Here is a 19,263-nt window from a genome sequence, read left to right on the forward strand (position 1 = left end):
TGTGGACACAGCTAGGCTCTGGTGGGCTGGGGCTGTCAACCCTTCTGTTTGACATTCAGGGAAACTAAGACCAAAGGACAGCTTGTCTTCCCCATTCAAACCCTAGTCCTTGAATGTTTCCCTGAGGAAAACCGAGGAATGAACAAGGTGCAGTGGAGACAGGAAGCCTGGGTTTCAGTCCTGACTCTGCTTCAGATTTTCTGTGAACCTGCACAAGTTTCTGCCCCTCTCTGAACCACAAGGCTGCAAATCTTTCAGATGACACTGACCTGGAAGTTGCCAACTGGTCCAACATGTAGGACTTGGGGTGCAGTCCCTGCCTGAGCTCACAAAGAAGCTTGGCTGGAGAAAAAGGACTGGATGCCAGTCCTCTTTCTCTGATATCCAATCTAGTGCCTCAGTTTCCTCTTCTGGAAATGAGTTCTTTGATCCTTGCCAACTCCAGACTGCCACACAGACAGTGGCGCAGGGGCCAAGGGGAGAGAACTGGCAACAGCTAAGCCACCTGGAGGAAGAGGCTGGCCCCACAGCCAAGGGCCTCTGATAAGAGGCACACAGGACTTCTTCCAGCTGCAGAGAGACCAGGGGTCTACAGTCCAGGCCTGGCAGGTCCCCTCCCGGTCAGAGACCCAGCCCAGGCCAGAGGTCTAGGCCTCCAGCTGGGAACCCCCAGAGTTTACATCTCTGGGCAAAGCCAGGCATTTACCTGTCCCCAGTGGAAAGGTGCTTGGGGTGCCTGGTGCCAACTGGGTTCTTGGTGGTCTCTTTTTTCTGGGAGCTGGATGTGATCACACTTGTTGTAGAAGGAAGCACGTCTCAGCTGTCCAGGAAACGTGTCCTGGCTGCCCAGACACAGATGTAGGGGGGCAGATGGGAACAGGGCTCACCAAAGAGGCATCTTTTTAAGTGTTGTAGTGAGGCTGCCTGGGTTCAAGCCCTGGCTCTGCCGCTTACCAGCTGTGTGACCTTGGGCAAGTCACTTAACCTCTCTGTGTCCCTATTCCCTCCAATATACAATGGAGAGGTGAGGGGGAGAGGATCCCATCATGTGTGAGCACTCCCCTCAGACCTGACAATCCATGAGTTCTCTACTCCAAGTTTCTCCAAACAAGCCACCCAGACAGGAAGCCAGAGCACAGACAAGGCGCCTCTCCCTGGAGCCGACCCAAAGACTTCCGAGGGGCTCCATTTTCATCTTTAAATGCATGGGTCTATTATGGCGCTGAATGCAAAGTTCCCAAGCTATTTTCTTAAAGCAAGTGCCCTCAAAATAATTGTATGCAGTTTAAAAATAAAACACATGGCCTTGAAATAATTTTAGTGAGGGTTTGGTTTTCCCTACGGGAAAGTGATCCTGTCCCCTGAGGGCTGAGGGTGTACCCTTCTGCTGTTGGGGCTCGCTTGTTCATTTCCTTGCAAGTGTTTACTGAGCACCCACAATGTGCTGGGTGCAGGGGTGGTGGGTGGCCTGAGCACGCTTCCTCCCACAGCCTCCAGTCTGACCACAGCCAGTTCCCAGAGGGAAGAAACCAACAAGAACCCTGTCAACACCCAGGGCCTCCAGAACCCTCCCACTGGGAATAGGTGAGTGCTTGGTTTTGCCCAAAGTTGCTGCACCCAACCTCTGGAAGACCACAGCTGGTTCAGAGCACTTGCTACAGAAGAAAGAGGGCGAGAGGAAAAGGAGGAGAAAGAGGGACACGGGGCAGTGGAGACAGGGCAGCGGAGTCGGGGCAGTGGGAGGTGCACTGGGAGGACAGGGATCAGGCAGCCTGGAGATGCCCCCAGCATTTCCAGAAGGCTCCTGGGCACCACCACCCCTCAGGGAGCCAGAAGACACCCAGACAAGCCTTATGGGTCGTTCTGGAAATTTGTTCCGGGGGCCTGCCTTGGACTGTGGCTTCTTTGATTTCACCCCTGTCTGCTCTCAATCACCTGAGAGGATGAAGATCAGAGCCACAGAGCTTCTTACTAAATCCACATCGTGACTGGGGATTGTCCACATTGTGGGTGCTCCTGGCAGGTGCAAGGCAACTTGCACCCCTACTGTTATCAGCCCAATTCCAGTTTCCCCAATGGGTAAATAGCTGGCTGTGGCAAATACCACAAATATTTAAATAGCTGGCTGTTGCAAATACCAAAAACAAGTAAAGAAATAAAACATACCCTCCCACAGATCCATCTCCCCCTGCCCCACCCAGACAACCCTATGAGGCAACATCATCCTTACACCCATTTTACAGATGAGGAAACTGAGGCAATCAAGCAAGGAAGTCAAGGAATTTGAAGCCAAGCCACCAAATTCCAGAAGCTTTGACCATCTTGCCATGCTGCCTCTCTAAACACACCTGGATAAAACGCACTTCTACCCACACCAACCCAGCCACCAACACCACATCCTATCCCAGTTCCCGCTTCCACTCCCTGCACAAGGAGGGAAGGAAAGTCAGTCGAAAGACAGTTTTACCAGTTCCACAGAGAGTTTCAAGGACCCCAGGCTCCTCATCCAGGGCACGGGACATGTTGGGGTAACCACTCCTACCCCCAGGCTCTGTCAGAAATGCTGGAGGGTGGGCGAGCAGTGTAGACATGAGTGTGCTAAGATTGGGACACTCACCTCTGTGACCTCCCAGGCCTGCCCTATTTCTCTGAACTCTGCTAATGTGGAGCTCTGTCATTTTTTTTAAGGCAACCCAATTCTGGCCATTCTGTCTACAAGAAAAGGGAGGAACAGAGAGGCCCCAGTGGAGGCGCGAGGAAGTTGGAACTACAAATTTCTCCTATGAAATTGACTCAGTAGTTTTCTGTCCTCAGGTCCTTGCAGCAGAGGAGGCTGTGGCTTGCTTGTCTCTGGGAAGATCCCCAACCAAAAGCTGCCCCTTTCCTGTGCTTATGTCCACAGCATCTGAATGTCCCCCATCCTGAGCACTCTCTGCTGGCTTAAGGCATCCTGCTCACAAACCTTCCACTCCGGCAAGCTATCATCAGTTGCAAACACCTCTGTGTGAATGAGTTGATTGCTTTGGTTTCCAACCAGCCATCTGGATGAGAATAGGCTTCTGAGGCAATGGGCCATGACACTGATGAGTCAAGCCATGGAAGATGAAGAGACAGTCCCATCATAAAGGCCATAATCAGTATAGAAGGGGTCTGCAGCAGAGGAACGGGGGAAAGGCCTGGAAATCACAGGGGAGAAGAATTCATGGACTCTGGAGAAGGGGGCTGGGAGAACAGGGGCACCCTGGGCGATGTGGCCTTGGGCACTCAGCTGATGTCTTTGAACCTCAGTCTCTGAGCCTCATCAAGGACAGGGAAAGCTGGCTGCTAAGGGACTGGGGGCTAGAGCAGAGGAGGTGATTGCAGAATTCAATCACATTTCAGAAAGTATTTCCCAATGACCTCGCATGCACCCTGCCTTATTTTAAGTGCAAGGAAGTCTTCAGCATGCTTCTTTTACAAGGGCTCTACCAAGCATTAGTCCTACTGCTATGTGTTTTTTCACGGATTCGCTGATTTAATCCTCACCACACAGCTCATGGCAGATCCGTCATCAACTCTAATTTACAGTGAAAAAACTGAGGCTGAGAGAGAGAGAGAGAGAGAAACTGATCCAAGATCACCCAGCTGGTAATCAAGGGACTCAGGATTTGAACTCAGGTGTAACTCCTAACGTGGAACTGTAACACGATAGAATTCATCAAAGAGCAAAGAGCTATAGCTGCTAGAGGGTGGGTGCCTTTCAAAGACAGAGAGGGGGTTTGGCTAATAAAGATGTCCTGAGGCCGGGCACGGTGGCTCATGCCTATAACTCCTTCACTTTTGGAGGCCAAGGCAGGAGGATCAGTTGAAGCCAGGAGTTTGAGACCAGCCTGAGCAACATGGTGAGACCCTATCTCTATAAAACATTTTTAAAATTATCTGGGCATGGTGGCACATGCTTGTAGTCCTAGCTAACTTGGGAGGCTGAAGCACGAGGATGGCTTGAGCCCGGGAGTTCAAGGCTACAGTGAGCTATGATTGCACCACTGCACTCCAGCCTGGGCAACAGAGTGAGACCCTGTCTTTTAAAAGAGAGAGAGATGTTGTGAATTAGAGAACGAAGGAGTGAGTGAACACATGTCATCTCCCTAGGTCTCCGTTTCCCTGGCTATAAAACAGGACTGTTTTTCCCACCGCCCACACATCTGATGAGTGTCTGTGAAGCCAGCGGGTGGGTGCTTGGCTTATAAACAGCCTGTTGTGATCAGCCAAGAGGTAGGACTGGTCCCAGAGGACAGTCTCGGAGGAGGGAAGCAGGACTGGGCAGCAGCCCAGCCTGAACTCCACGGCTGAAGGCTACCTGTCCCTTCAGGCGGTGGAACCAACACAAAGGCTCTTGGAAGGAAGAATGAGGAGGTGCAATGGGCTTCCTGGGCCCCAGGAAAATGTGAAACACCGGACGGGGTGGGACGGGGCTGAGAAAGTGTGGATCAGAGGCCAGCCTTCCAAGACGTGGAGGTCAGAAACCCTGTGATGGGGAGGGGAGGGTGTCTCCCCACCAGCTGGCCTCACAGGCCGCTCACAGCAGTTCTCTCCTCTCCCCAGAGTCATGTTTCTAATTTCCTGATTTCCTTCACATCTGAGACTTTTCATGGGAGGAGAGGGAAAAACAGTAAAAGAAAGGCCTGTTTAGGCCAGACAGGGCCAGCTGCCCCCAGGAGAAGTGAGGCCAGCAAGTCAAAGTCTCCACCCAGTCCATACCATGTCTTTTAGCCAAGGCAGGAAGTCCAAAGGGAAAAGCTTGGAATGAAACCAGGACTTTGGCATTGCCTACAACGAGCATTTCTTAGCCTTTCATGGTTCAAGAGTGTTGGTCTCCCTTATGCCTTCCCCACCAGGCCAGCCCCTGACACTGAGGCCCCAACTCCGGGCCACACGTGATCTCGTGTAAGCCCCACAACACCCCAGTGAGGAAAGCCCTTTTATGATCCTCTTCGTAAAGTTGAGGAAACTGAGGCTCAGAGCAGTTAAGCAACCCTTCTGAGGCCTCCCAGCCAGCACACGGCTGAAATGGGTTTCAAAAGAGGTCTGTGAGAAAGCAGAGCAGCTGCCTCTATCCACCCGGTGGCCATCTCTTCTGACTCAAGGGAAACCCTTTTTCTTCATGACCTAAATCGCTGACAGTTGAAGAGGCCCCCTGTGAGTTGAGTCTGTCATAAAAGAGACTGCAAATTGCCTGCACTCCCTGAAGACCTGTTCTTGATGTCAGTCAGCCGTACCTCCCCACAGCTAGGAGGCCAGGGGACCCTTTAGTGCCCAGCCTGGACTGGTCTGGCTGCCGCAGCTGGTGGCCAAGTCTGCCTTTCTCCAGTAAAGACATCACCAAATTGCCTTGGGCAACCCAAAGGTGCCATCTTAAATCAACTCTCCTTTAGCATTAAACCTGAAGGAAACACCTTGTTTCCTCCCAGCCTCTATGCCTAGGTCCATCAGCAAGTCCTGGGAGTAGTGGAAGGGGGATCCACCATTCAATCAAGGAAGTCACCAGTGGAGAGAAAGATTCTCTTCTCCAAGCTGGTTGATGGGCCAGACAACCCATGAGATAAAGCCACAAACCAGCATGCCCACTGGAATTTCAAACTTAATTAGCTTCGGGTTGTCTGGAATCTTCCATTGCCCAAATGTTCAAATTTAATCAACTGAGTTTGGAGAAGGCAAGGGTTGGAGACAGCAGGATGCTGTTCCCATGAAATGAAGCACAATGTGGACCACCTGGAAAATTGGGTAGGGCCTTCAAGGCCCTGAGGAGCATTCCGACCTCCTCCTGCCGTCCCTGCTTCCTGCCCACTGTGCCAGACTCCCTGCAGTCATCAAGTCTCTGGATCTGTGTTCATGCAGCTCTCCCTGCCTAAAATCTCTCTCATGTCTAGCCAACTGCTCCTATAGGCAACTCAAGGCCAACTCACCCTTTGAACCCAGCTCGAATACATGCTTCCTTCTCGAAGCACTATTTCCTGGCTTCCCCAGTGAAAGCTACCTCCACTCCACTCCTGCAGTACTTTGCACACTAAATGTATCAAGCAGGCATAAATGGGAAGGTATTTATCAATAAGCACTCAGTAAAAATGGCCCAGTAGTCACTTACTGTTCTGAATGGATGATGAATTGAATCATCATGGGTGACTGCAACCTGTGAGCAAAATTTGCCCCAAGCACTGACATTAAAGTCAACCTTCTGGCTAGATGGGCCTCCACTCTGTTTACTCACCTGTCTCCCACTCAATGGGGAGCTCCCTGTATCCCATGCTCCTAGCACACAGTTGGTGCTCAGTAAATGCTTGTGAAGTGAACAGAGGCTCCTTTAGACAAATCCTTTCTGAGTTTCCGTTTTCCCATCTGAAGAATGGGAGTGCAGACTAACTTAGGGTGGCAAATGATTATCTCCAGATGGCCACTGTCATTCGTTGTTTTAAGATGAGGATGGTAGATTGTCTTTAAAGATGGACTCTAACATCCCACCCTGCCCCAATACTCACATGTCACTCCTCCCATCAAGAAGTGGACTTTTTTTCTCCTCCCCTTGAATCTGCACTGGCATGGTGAGTTGCTGTGACCAACAGAAAGTGGTAGAAGTGATGCTGTGCTAGTCCCAGCCTAGATCTCTCGATGCCAGCAGCTTCTGCTATCACTGTTGCAGAGCCCTGAGCCTCCTGGTAGAAAAATCCAAGCAGTTCTGCTAGAGAGATGGGCTACAGAGAGAGAGAGAGAGAGCGCACAAGTTCTGGGATGTGAGATCATCTTATATATCCCAGCCTCGGTCAAGCTCCCAGCTGAATGCAGCCCATGAGTAATGCAGCCAACACTATATGGAGCAGAGATGCACTGTCCCTGCAGAACTCTACTAAGTTGCATAATTATAAATGAATAAATCAGTTCAAGCCACTAAATTTGGGGATAGTTTGATCCACAAAGATAAACAACAAAGACATCTGGGCTCAACTAGAGGAAAAGTCATGACTGATGTGTGATGTCTGCCACAGCACATGATGAGGCGTGTGGACTTCCATCCCTGGACTAGGTCATGTCAAGGTCAATGCCAATTCAATTCAATGTCAATTCATTATTCTTCTGAGGCCTTCTAGAAATTCAAGTTCCAGATTCAGAGGGAATTCATCCACCATCAGAGAGAACCCCAGCAGGCATCCAGTGGGGACCCTGGAAGGATTAAATGAACCCATGAGGTAGCCCCTCTTGGGGCATATAAACAGTAACTTGGAAAGAAAGTAGAGAAGTTGGTAGCAGGGCTGGAAGCAGAAAGAGGTAGAAATGGGAGACACTGAGCCCTACTGATAGTAGAACAGCTGACTGGGGGCTGCAGGCTCTTGCAGCCTAGGGGACAAAGATAATCCATCCCTCAAGCCAATTCATATCCCAAGAACCTTCCAGGTCAAACACGAGCCTGGCTGGGCAGCTGGCACTTTCTCCCCTCCTAGTTAACATCCACATCCTCAAAAATGAACCTTCTTTCTTATGGGGGGAAGAGAAGGAGCCCTCGTGCTCCTTGCAGCCCATGAGCCAGACAAGCATGTCTCTCTAGCATGGGGCAGAGACAGAAAGGTTCTCATAACTAGAAATCACCAGTACCTGGGATGGAGAGACTCAAGCTGGGAAGTTAAACTGCTGGGGGATCATTCATTCATGTTGAGCCTCCTACCAGCTGCCAGGCACTTAACTTTTGCTATCTCCTTCCATCCTAACAACTACCCTATGTACTACATGCTGCCATCCCCATTTCACAGATGGGAGAACCCCCTCACTCAGAGTCAGCAGGTTCATAAGTGCAGGGACTTGAACGCAGTCTAAATGATGCCAAAGCCTGGTTCCTGGGTTGGTCCTAATAATCACTGAATACTCCCTGGTAAAGCCTCACTGGTTGCTAACACTTGCATCCATTCTAATTGGTCAATACTCTGCTGAACCAACTGTCAATAGATGGCCACCTGAACTCCCAATATCCAAATTCCAAATTCAAGAAACAATCAGATGCAGACCAATGTCACTGGTAGACAGAATAACAGATCCCTAAAGATGTCCACATCCTAATCCCCAGAACTGGAAATATATTATCCTACATGGCAAAAGACACTTTGACATTTTGCAGATGTCATTAAGAATCTTAAGATGGGGGGATTATGCTGGATTACCCAGGTGAGCCCGGGGTCTTTAAAAATGAGACAGGGAGGCAGGGGGACCAAAGTGATTTGATGTAACAAAGATTCAACCTGCAGTTGCTGGCTTTGAAGGCTGGGGAAGGGGACCATGAGTCAAGGAATGTGGCAGCCTCTAGAAGCTGGAAAAGGAGGGCAAACAGATTCCCCGCTATGGCCTCCAGAAGAGAGGCAATCCTTGATTTTAGCCCAGTGAAACCCATTTGGGACTTCTGACCTCCAGAATAATAAGATAACAGGTTTGTGTTGTTTTAAGCCACTTGGTTTATGGTTATTGTTACAGCAGTAACAGGAAACGTATACACTTGCTACCTGAACTCTTACTTCATCTAACACTCAGGAATTCATAGATTCTGATAACTGTTCAAACCAACCAATTCAGGTAACAAAGGATGGGCATTTGAGCATCCCCTGCCTTTATTCCCCACCCCAAGTCATTTATTGAGCACTTACTCCAGGCCAAAGAACATAGCAGATGCTCTCTCAACAACCCTGGACAGGAGGAAACCGAGGCCTAAAGAGGTTACATGTATGTGACTTGCACGTGCTCACAAAAACAACAGGTGGCCAGGTGAGGTGGCTCACACCTGCAATCCTAGCACTTTGGGAGGCAAGGCAGGTGAATCACTTGAGTCCAGGAGTTCGATACCAGCTTGGGCAACATGGTGAGACCCTTTGTGATGGTTAATACTGAGTGTCAACTTGATTGGATTAAAAGATAATAAGTATTAATCCTGCATGTGTCCGTGTGGGTGTCGCCAAAAGAGATTAACATTGGAGTCAGTGGGCCGGGGAAGGCAGATCCACCCTTAATCCAGTGGGCACAATCTAATTAGCTTCCAGAAAATATAAAGCAGATAGAAAAACCTGAAAAGGAGAGACAGGCCTAGCCTCCCAGCCTGTGTCTTTCTCCCATGCTGGATGCTTCTTGCCGTTGAACATCAGATTCCAAGTTCTCCAGTTTTGGGACTCAGACTGACTCTCCTTGCAGATGGCCTATTGTGGGATCTTGCGATCATGTAAATTAATACTTGGTAAACTCCCCTTTATATATGTAGAGAGAGAACTCTAAGAGAACCCTCTAAGAGAACCCAACTAATACATCCGATCTCTACAAAAAATACAAAAATCAGCCAGGCATGGTAGTACATGCCTATAGTCCCACCTACTCAGGAGGTGGAAGGATTACTTAAGCCCAGGAGGTCAAGGCTGCAGTGAGCTGTGATCATGTCACTACACTCCAGCCTGGGTGACAGAATGAGATTTTGTCTCAAAAAATAAAAAATTAAAATTAAATCAACAGGTGTCAAACCCAGGATGAGAACTCGTATCTGCCTGACCACAGGGCCTGCCCTCCTCTCACTACACCACACCCTCTCCCCATTGACTTCCTGTTTCTCTGACCCCTGATTTCCAGGAGGAAAAACCAAGCGTGCTCACTGTTGTTTTTTGTACCCATCTCCCCACCCACCCACCTGCTTGCACAAGAGCTACCCTCAGCAGGAACCCAGGGCTGGAATCTGAGGACCCAAGTCCTATACCCCAAGAAAGCAGAACCGATTCTGACATTCTGCCTGGATAGCAGCTGACCTCCCTGCTGAGTCAGCCACTGGTACTTCCAACAATGCCAGAGACTGTCTATGGTGGAGACAGCGAGACCCAAGGCACTCTCTACCAGCAGAGCCCAAGACTTCTCCTTGGGGCCAGGCATGGACAGAAGAGACTGGCCCAAATGACATTTCCAGTCTGGGAACCCAAGATCACAAGGCACCAGACACCCAGATGTGCAAAGACCAATTTCAAAGCTCACTGTCCCAAAAATAAAAATAGAAATGCCTTCATTGAACTGACCACGTGCTGTACTCAGTGCTTGATGGATATGGACTCATTTAATCTCACCATAACCCTACCAGGCAGGCATTCATAGCATGCCCCACTTAGGAGTGAGGAAGCTGAGGGGCTCAGGAGGTTAAAGTTCAGAGCTGGGTTCTCAACCCTGGAGCACTTGGATCTGGGATCTATCATCACTACAGGGTGCTGCCAGCCAATGCCACCCAAACATCAACATTTCTTTCTTTGATAGCACCACGTAGAATTACTGTGTCTTGATTCCATCTGACAGTGCGAGGATTTCTACTTTTTTTCAATCATACCTGTGTCCATCGCTGCAAAAATCTAGAGGTTCTAAAAAGAAATAACTGGTTTCCTGCTATTGTCTGAAACCAGCATGTCCTGCGGCCAGCAGCAGCACAAAGTGGCTGCCAATAACAGGGGCTCTTCACTGCATGTCAGTCCTGGCCTAGGGCCACCTCTTCAGCAGTGGGTATGGAAAAAGTCCTGGGCTGGAAACCAGGTGTTTCAAGTCCTAATCTGGCCAAATGATCTTGGGAATGTCATGTAACCAGTCAGGTCTCACTTTCCTCATCTCTCAAATGGGTTCCACAAGGATAGGAATCGTGTCTTTCCATTGTTCTTGCCCTGTGGAGAGCCAGACCTGTAGTAGATGCTAATAAATGTTTGTTGAGTGAATGAATAAAAGTATATGTTACAAATTTGTTTCTCCTCCCCTGAGGGCCTCAAAGACAGGAAGCAGGTCTGATTCATCTCATTTTCTCACAGTGCTGCAGCTGTTACTCCCACATGAATTTATTCACACAGGAAATTGCTCCCAAGCACCCACTATGTGGCCAGCCCAGTTGAAGCCTCAGTGTCTTCCATGGACCACGCAATACCCTCATGCACTGTCCCTTCTCTTTTACACAGCCAGTGACTGTAATACTTAGTCACACTGTACTTCTGCACCCCAAGACCTAGGACAACCACCCAGCTGCCTTACAGTCAGCAGCCTTGGCCCATTCTGGGGAGTTTGAACATGATTCCTGAGTTTTCACTTCCCTCATGCCCAGCCCTGGGGGAGCCCAGCCCAAGGAAAATCCCGACTCTAACCACACCATGTACACAAACATGCACACCACCATTCAAATGTGCAGTGGGGCCCTAGACAGGAATAAGATGTTTTTAGTTCAAATACCATTCTTTTGCTATGAGCTGTGTGACCTTAGGCAAGTCCCTTTACCTCTCTGAGCCTCATTGTATTCACCTATAAAATGGAGATGATAGTCCTGAGGCCCTTCCATGTAGGCTTGTAGGGAGATTCAAGTAGACAATGAATATAAATACCTTTGACTTAATAACCCGCAACATGCTCTATCAAATCATTATTCTTATTTCCTTTATCCAGAAGGGAAAGAGAATGGCAGTTGCCTATGTTTCAGAAAAATCCATGTTTAGGGGCCTGGAGCCTGGAAATGTACTTAGTATATTTGATGGGAATTACCTTGAGGACAGGTGATGTTGTGAGTCCAACATCACCATGTTAACTAAGATTGACTAGTGAAAACGTAGACTTAGAATGGAAAAATGAAAGCAACCCAAGAGGTCACCACATTTGTGACAGAGACAGGTAGCTGTCCACAAAAATTCATTCTCCCTGTCCACAATACACGACTGTGGCTGGGAAAGAGCTGCTCTTTGCCAAGAACCTCATATCCTTGTAACTCTATGTCCTGGCCTCCTTTGCAATTAGATTGGCCACATGATAGTTCTCATGTGTGAGTGGAAGTGATGTCTGCTGCTTCCAGGCCAAAGCAGATAAGCAAATATGCCACTTCCATACTTTCTTTTGTCTTCTGCACCTGACTGCAGACAATGAGGATATCCGAGGAGAGAGTGGGACCACCAGATAAGTCACTGAAGTACCATGAAGAAGAGGACCACCCTCCATTCAGAAATACCTGCCTTATAATAAAGCTGTTTTGCTTCAGCCCTTATGCCTTTGGGGGCCTATTTGTTACTGCAGCTACTACCCTAGCTGATACGCCATTCGACCTCCTTATTTACAGATGAAATTATTATGGCCGGAGAGTGAGAGTGCCTTGCCAAGGTTACACAGTAAGCCCAACAGATGTCTAAGACTTTGGTCTCTTAACTCCTTGGAGCAGAGGAGTTGCAGTTTCCTGCCTGCTCTAAGGAGCCACAAAGATTCTTAGAGGCCCTTCAGCAACAAGAGTGAGATTTAGTGGCAGCCTGGAGTCTTCCACTTCTGTTTCAACGAGAATAACACCGCTTTTATCTGTTTTCAAATTGCACTTCCCCATAAGACTTCCATTTGTGGAAAGGATTCTGCAACTGAAAATAATTTCAAAGCCCCCATGCTGGGGGATTGCTAACACGATCTGACTTTCTGTGGTACTATAAAACAAAGTTTCGCTTCTTCTCTGCCAAACCTTCTGGCCTCAGCTGCTGACACAGAACATGTGGATTCACGGACGTACATGAATATTTGCTTAGAAAGGAAAAAAGAAACCTCATTGTGCAGCAAAGAACCCAAGACCTCAGTGTGAACAAAGGGCAAAAAGCAAAGACTTTTAAGCACTCTAGGTTGGTGGTTCTCAAGTTTTGGGGTGCATCCAAATGACCTGGGGTGCTGGTTCAACATGCAGACACTGAAGTCTCATCCACAGAGATTCTGATTTCCTAACTGAAGCTTTAAGAAACACTTGCAATTGGCTGGGCGTGGTGGCTCATGCCTGTAATCCCAGCACTCTGGGAGGCCGAGGCGGGCGGATCACGAGGTCAGGAGATCAAGACCATCCTGGCTAACACGGTGAAACCATCTCTACTAAAAATACAAAAAATTAGCCAGGCGTGGTGGTGGACGCCTGTAGTCCCAGCTACTTGGGAGGCTGAAGCAGGAGAATGGTGAGAACCCAGGAGGTGGAGCTTGCAGTGAGCCAAGATTGCACCACTGTACTCCAGCCTAGGTGGCGGAGCGAGACTCCATCTTGAAAAAAAGAAACAAAGAAAGAAAAAGAAACACTCGCAATTATTCTAATGCAGGTGGTCTAGAGATTGCACTTTGAGAAGCTCTGAGTCTACTTCATAGCCTCACAACTGGTGGTAATGACTGCACCTGTGTGGTGTAGATCAAAGAGAATGAAATAGGCTTTTGGTTTTCTTGTACATCAGTGGGAATAACAGCATTAATAATCCACTAAAGAAATCAACAATAATTTCCATTTGGCTCAGATGAGTGTCACAGGTATAGACAGGCAGAGTGGAATAGAAATGATCATCAGAACAATAGCTAATGTTTATAGAGACCTTATTTTACAACAAATCCTCTGCTTACTGCTTTACATGTATGATCTCATTTACTCTTTAGAATAATCTTATGAGGCAGTTACTGATCATATTCCCATTTTATAGATGAGGAAACTCAGGCACAAAGATAAGGAATAACTGATTCCGTGTCACTCAGTTGGCCAGTGGCAGACCAATTCAAGCCCACCCCCGGAATGATGACAATATCAAATAATATCATCCTTATTTACAGACGATATTATTGTGGCCAGAGAGTGGGAGTACCTTGCCTAAGACCAAGCTGCCCCTTCTTGCACAATGTTCTATTCCCTCTTGTGAGGAGGTCTAGCATCAGAACTCTTTAGGTTCAGTTACCTAATCTATAAAATGAGCATGTTAATAGTACCTTCATCATATGGCCATGGTGAGGATTTGATAAAATCATCTCAAGAAAGTGGTTTGCAAACTGAGAGGAGTTATTAGGTAAACATCTAAGAGATGGGACTTCAGTCCAGCTTTCCCCCACCCCATTTTACAGATGGTGAAACTGAGACCTGGTTACTTTATTTATTCGATGGACACTATTCAATGACCCTAATATATGCTAGCTCTTGTGCAGGGGACTGAGGATGCAGAAAAAAAAGTAATATCCCAGATCTGGCCTCTAGGAGCCTCCCAGAGAGACAGACTAGATGACTGGTCATTAGAACACGGTGTGGTAGGAGCCGTGATAAGGGAGAGACAGGCCCTGGGAGAGCCTAGCTGACAAGCCCTGACCCAGTGTGGGTAGGGGACTTCTCAGAACAAGTCAAGCCAGAGAAGGGCATGACTTGCCCAAAGTTAAGGTTATATATTCCCTGAAGTTTTGGGGGAGTCCAAAGAAGGCCCCTGTGCATCAAGGGATAACTCTCCTGTGGACTTCCCAAGTGTCAATCATCATTTGAGGGTTACTGGTTTAGATTAAAGCAAAGGCCAAGCTGCCTCTTCCTGCACCTGAATTACCCAGTCACACTCACCTCAGCAGCCAAGGCATTTAGAGGAATCTTTCCTTCAAACCAGTTTGGAAGAGGCAGGAGAGATGGCAAGAACCACAGAGAAGGTTGGTCTTGAGAAGGAGGTAGGGATGCAAAAGGGAAGTTGAGGGCTTTCCCTAATAGAAGAAGAAAGACTCAGAACCTGGACGTTCAGGTGTATGACCTCAGACCAGTGATCTGGCATCTCTGAACCACACAAGTCTGAGTGATTGGGTTTATACCAAGTAGTAGTTCCCTGATATTGTAGTGTGTTGTTTGTTTATAATTTTGCCAAAGCTGGCTTGCCCATTTAAAATGAGCTATTCTGAAAACAGAGGAGGGAGTGGAATATTTTCAACAAAGAGTGCTGGCAAAAGGTTTGTGTCCTTCATATACAAAGAACCCTTAGATATCAATAAGAAAACGATAAACATGCCCCCAGAGGAGGAAAAAAACGGGAACAGACTTGAGCAGGAGAGTCACACTAGAAATGTGGAAAATAAGTTTATAAAAGAGAATCAACACTAATCAATGAAATGCCTATTGAAGCATCTAGATATTATTCTCAACTTCACATCAGGGAAGTTTTAAGGGATGGGTAGCAACAAGGTGGGTTTAGGACATGAGAATACCGTGCCCTGGTATAACATCATAGAGAGGTCAAGCTGTCACAGCCTTCCAGGATACAGTGTGACCAAAAGCTCAAAAAAGTCTCAAAAATAGGCAAACCTTAAATCTAGCAGTTTCTAAAAGGTATTCATAAGACACACACACAAAGATGTCATACCAAATAAAGTGTTCTAATAGGAAAAAAAAAAGGAGAAGCAAGTCGATTAGGGAAAAGTCAAATAATCTTAAGATATCCTTTCTATGCAGCCATGAAAAATGTATATTGGAAGAATATAGGTGATATGGAAGAAAGTTCACAATCTGTGGTTAAGCAGGTTACCAAATTAGATGTGGAAATGCACATTCATAGATTTAGATGTGTGTCCTTGCTATTTCTTTAAACAATGAGCATGCATTACTTTTGACATCTGAAGATAATAACAAAACTCTTCCTTTTGACAAATATGAAATTATAAAAGGAAACAAACTTTTCTCTCTGTTAGTATTCATTCCCCTTCCCTGGCCCCTCTCAGAAGACACCCAAGGCAAGTGTGCGAAGATACCTTCCCTCTGGTCTCTGCCCGGAAGGTCTTCCTGAGGGTTCCCTGTGACTGCAGGCCACTGGAGGCTGTTGGGGAGACTTGCACACTCTGGCTTCTTTCTCCAAATCACAGGTTCTTCTGGCTGTGGCTGTTTGCCCAGAAAGCAGTTCATTCATTTGTTCACTCAAGATCCCCCTCCGAACCCCCAGAGCGCTGCGGCTGGAGCACCCCTATCACCCGGAGGCTTCCCAGGGAGCTCGCTCTGTGCTGAGCTACCTCCTGGCCGCCGGGCTGCTTCCCTGAATGGGACTGGGACAGAACACAGCCAGAGAAACAGCTGGAGGGAGGAGAGCAGGAGGGAGGGGCAGGAAACTGGGCTGACCGAGGGCGGGGGCGGCTAGCTGCGTGGATAAGGGGCTGCGAGGGGAGGGTGCCCCTACCAGCCGGAGACTGGGCTCGTGGGTGGCGGCGGGGGCCCGCTGGGGACGACCCGCCCCTCAGGCAGCGTCTTGCAGCTGGGAAGCCGAGCCTACTGAGCGCAAACCGGAGCACATGCGACCCCCAGCTGCTGGGGGAAATGCAAGCGCCTCTGCTCCCGGTGAGGGGCTCAAGCTCCACGCTGACCTAGAGACTGGCTGCCTCTCACCCTGGTCCTTTGCAACGCTGTTCCTCCCACCTGGATGCTATTCCTGCCCTAATTCGTGGCCCGATGGTCTCCTACCGCCTCTTCAGGTCTCAGATTGACGATCACCTCCCAGGGAAGCCTTCCCCAACCCTCAGGGGCTGCTCTGCCCCTCAGGGTCACCCCATCACCTCATTGATGCAGTGCTGTCCTTGCCTGTTAAGATGCCTCTCTCCTTGCACCAGGAACTCTGTAGGGAAATAACTGTATTTGTTCCCTGCCCTAGCCAGGCACTAAGTGCTGGGTCATCAACTGTGTGGTCACCATCGTTAGTGGAATAATCAAAACAATGCGAGCCAGGCAGGGTGCTAGGCGATGCGTACGTACACTTCACAGCAACCCTAGATAGCAGGAATTATGACTACCCCAGTCTTACCAATAAGGAAACTGGGGCACAGAGAGATTAAGTCACTTGCCCAAGACCACACCACCAGCAGTTGCCAGAGCTGGGATTCCAACTATGTTGTCTGGCTCCAAGGCCCACCCTTGGCCCCAGACTGAAGAAATAACAGAAGTGCCCAGTGTGGGCCCCTGTGCCAAGTGCTTCCATAGAGTAAGCCGTGTGAACCACCATCAACATCAGGGAGGCATCACTTACCCATTCTACACATGAGGATGCTGGAGCCACAGAGCAGAAGTTGTTCTGTCCAAGGCACCCAGCTCATGCTGACAGAGCCATGGCTGGATCTGAGTCTGTCTGATTCCAAAGCCAAGACTGCCTACGACTGCCTAAAATAATATTTTTAGAAAGGAAAAGAAAAGGGAAGGGCAGGGGAGGGGAAGAGAGGGGAAGGGAGGAGAAGAAAGAAAGGAAGAAAAGGGAGGGCAGGGAGCAAGGTAATGGGGAGGAGAGGAAGGTGAAGGGAGAGGGAGCTGGGTAGGGAGGGAGAGACGGAGAGAAACCTGTGTTCTGGGCCTCAAAGTCTTGGGCAGGTGGAGGAATATGTCCTCATCGTCTGATCAGCCTTAGAACCCCACTGACCTCTCCCCACCATCCTCAATCCTTTAATTCAGTGAGCTTGACACTTAGAAACCATCGAATTTCATTCTTCCATTGTACAGATCACTTGAAGCCCAGAGAGATTGAGTCTCTTGCCCAAGGTCACACAGATCTCTACAGTCAGAAGTCTAGCCCAGTCTACCCAACTCTCTTCTTTCCTCTCTTCTTCTTTGGACTTATCTAGGGTACAAAACCTCTTATCCAAACACTTACTGTACAGATGAGAACACTGAACCCAGAGGAGGCAAGGGACTCACCCAAGGTCACCAGAAGCTAGTAATTGTATTAGTCCATTCTCACACTACTGTGAAGAAATACCCAAGACTGGGTAATTTATAAAGAAAAAAGGTTTAATTGACTCACAGTTTTGCATGGCGGCGGAGGCCTCAGGAAACTTACAATCATGGTGGAAGGTACCTCTTCACAGGGTGGCAGGAGAGACGATGAGTGCCAAGCGAAGGGGGAAGCCCCTTAGAAAACCATCAGATTTCGTGAGAATTCACTCACTGTCATGAGAACAGGATGGGGAAAACCACCCCCATGTTCAGTTCCCTCCACCTGGTCCCTCCCATGACTCATGGGGATTATGGAATTCCAATTCAAGATGAGATTTGGGTCGGGACACAGAGCCAAACCACGTCATTCCCCAAGTTCTCCTGGTAAAAGGAGAGATATTTCCATAACGTGGCAGGGATCCTGTATATCACCATCTAATGGAGACCAGAGATTCCTAAAGCCTAGTTTCCAGACCAGCCCCAGCAGCCTCACCCGGAACTTTGTTAGAAACACAAACCCTTGGCCGGGTATGGTGGCTCATGCCTGTAATCCCAGCACTTTGGGAGGCCAAGACGGGCGGATCACGACGTCAGGAGATCAAGACCATCCTGGCTAACATGGTGAAACCCCGTCTCTACTAAAAAATACAAAACACTAGCCGGGCGCAGTGGTGGGCACCTGTAGTCCCAGCTACTCGGGAGGCTGAGGCAGGAGAATGGCGTAAACCCAGGAGGAGGAGCTTGCGGTGAGCTGAGATCCAGCCACTGCACTCCAGCCTGGGAGACAGAGTGAGACTCAAAAAAAAAGAAAAGAAACACAAATCCTTGGGCCTCACTGCAGACCTAGGCGATCAGAGACTCCAGGAAGCCATCTGGGTTTTAAGAAGCCCTCCAGGAGATTCTGATGCTTGCTCAAGTTTGAGATCCACTGATATAGGCATTTCAATGAGGAATCCATTGAAATGGGTCCTGGAACAAGTCACCTTGCCAATGCACAGAATAGTGGCTAAGAGCAGAGGCTTTGATAGCAGACGGACCTGATTTGAATCCCTGTCTCTGTCACTGTAAGCTGTGTGACTTGGGCAAGGCCTTTCACCTCTGGAGTCTCAGTTTCCTCATATGCTGTGGACCATGGAAGAGGAGGAGGAGGAAGAGGGAAGGAGAGGAGGGAGAGGAAAAGAGGAGGAGGGAAAAAGGAGAGGAGGAGGAGGGAAAAGGAGGGCCAAGTGGAAGAGAGGGGAATGGGGGAGGATAAAAAGAGAAGGGGGTAGGAAGGAGGAGGGAAAGGGAGGAGGGATATGAAAAGAGGAGGACGAGGGAAGAGGAGGGAAGAGAAAGAAAGGGGAGGAGGAGAGGGTGGGGAAGGAGGAGATGAGGAGGAGGGAGGAAGGAGGAGGAAGGAAAGGGAGGAAGGAGATGAAAAGAGCAGGAGGAAGAAGGAGGAAGAGGGGAGGAGGAGGAGGAGGAGGGAAGAGGAGGGGCCGAGAGAACGAGAGGGGAGAAGGAGGAGGAGAAGAGGGGGAGGGGTTAAGGAGAAGAAGAGAAAGGGAGGAGGGAGATGAAAAGAGGAAGAGGAGAGGAGGAGGAGGAGGGAAGAGGAAGGAGGAGGGCTCAGGAGGAGGAGGAGGGCTCAGGAGGAGGAGGGGTCAGGAGGAGGAGGAGGGCTCAGGAGGAGGAGGGCTCGGGAGGAGGAGGGCTCAGGAGGAGGAGGGCTCAGGAGGAGGAGGGACAGAGAAGAAGGGGAGGAAAGGTAGATAAAGGAGAGGGGAGGAGGAGTTGGGGAGAGGAGGGAG

General features: G+C 48.9%; 1 protein-coding gene across 2 annotated transcripts in view; it reads right to left on the bottom strand.

Annotated features, from left to right (window-relative positions):
• CMKLR1 (chemerin chemokine-like receptor 1) overlaps nt 1-16,359 on the bottom strand; it is a 50,507-nt gene extending 34,148 nt beyond the window's left edge. The window contains exons 1-2 of one of the 2 annotated variants that reach the window (XM_023196945.2): nt 16,327-16,359; nt 15,535-15,661 (exon numbers count right to left, since the gene is read on the bottom strand). The gene's annotated coding sequence lies outside the window, so the exon portion shown is untranslated. Of the gene's footprint in view, nt 1-15,534; nt 15,825-16,326 lie in introns of those variants that run through there. The other variant, XM_023196883.2, reaches the window with a different exon arrangement.
• Nucleotides 16,360-19,263: the final 2,904 nt, after the last annotated feature.

This window comes from Piliocolobus tephrosceles, chromosome 10, assembly GCF_002776525.5.
Source record: "Piliocolobus tephrosceles isolate RC106 chromosome 10, ASM277652v3, whole genome shotgun sequence".
Lineage (NCBI taxonomy): Eukaryota > Metazoa > Chordata > Mammalia > Primates > Cercopithecidae > Piliocolobus > Piliocolobus tephrosceles.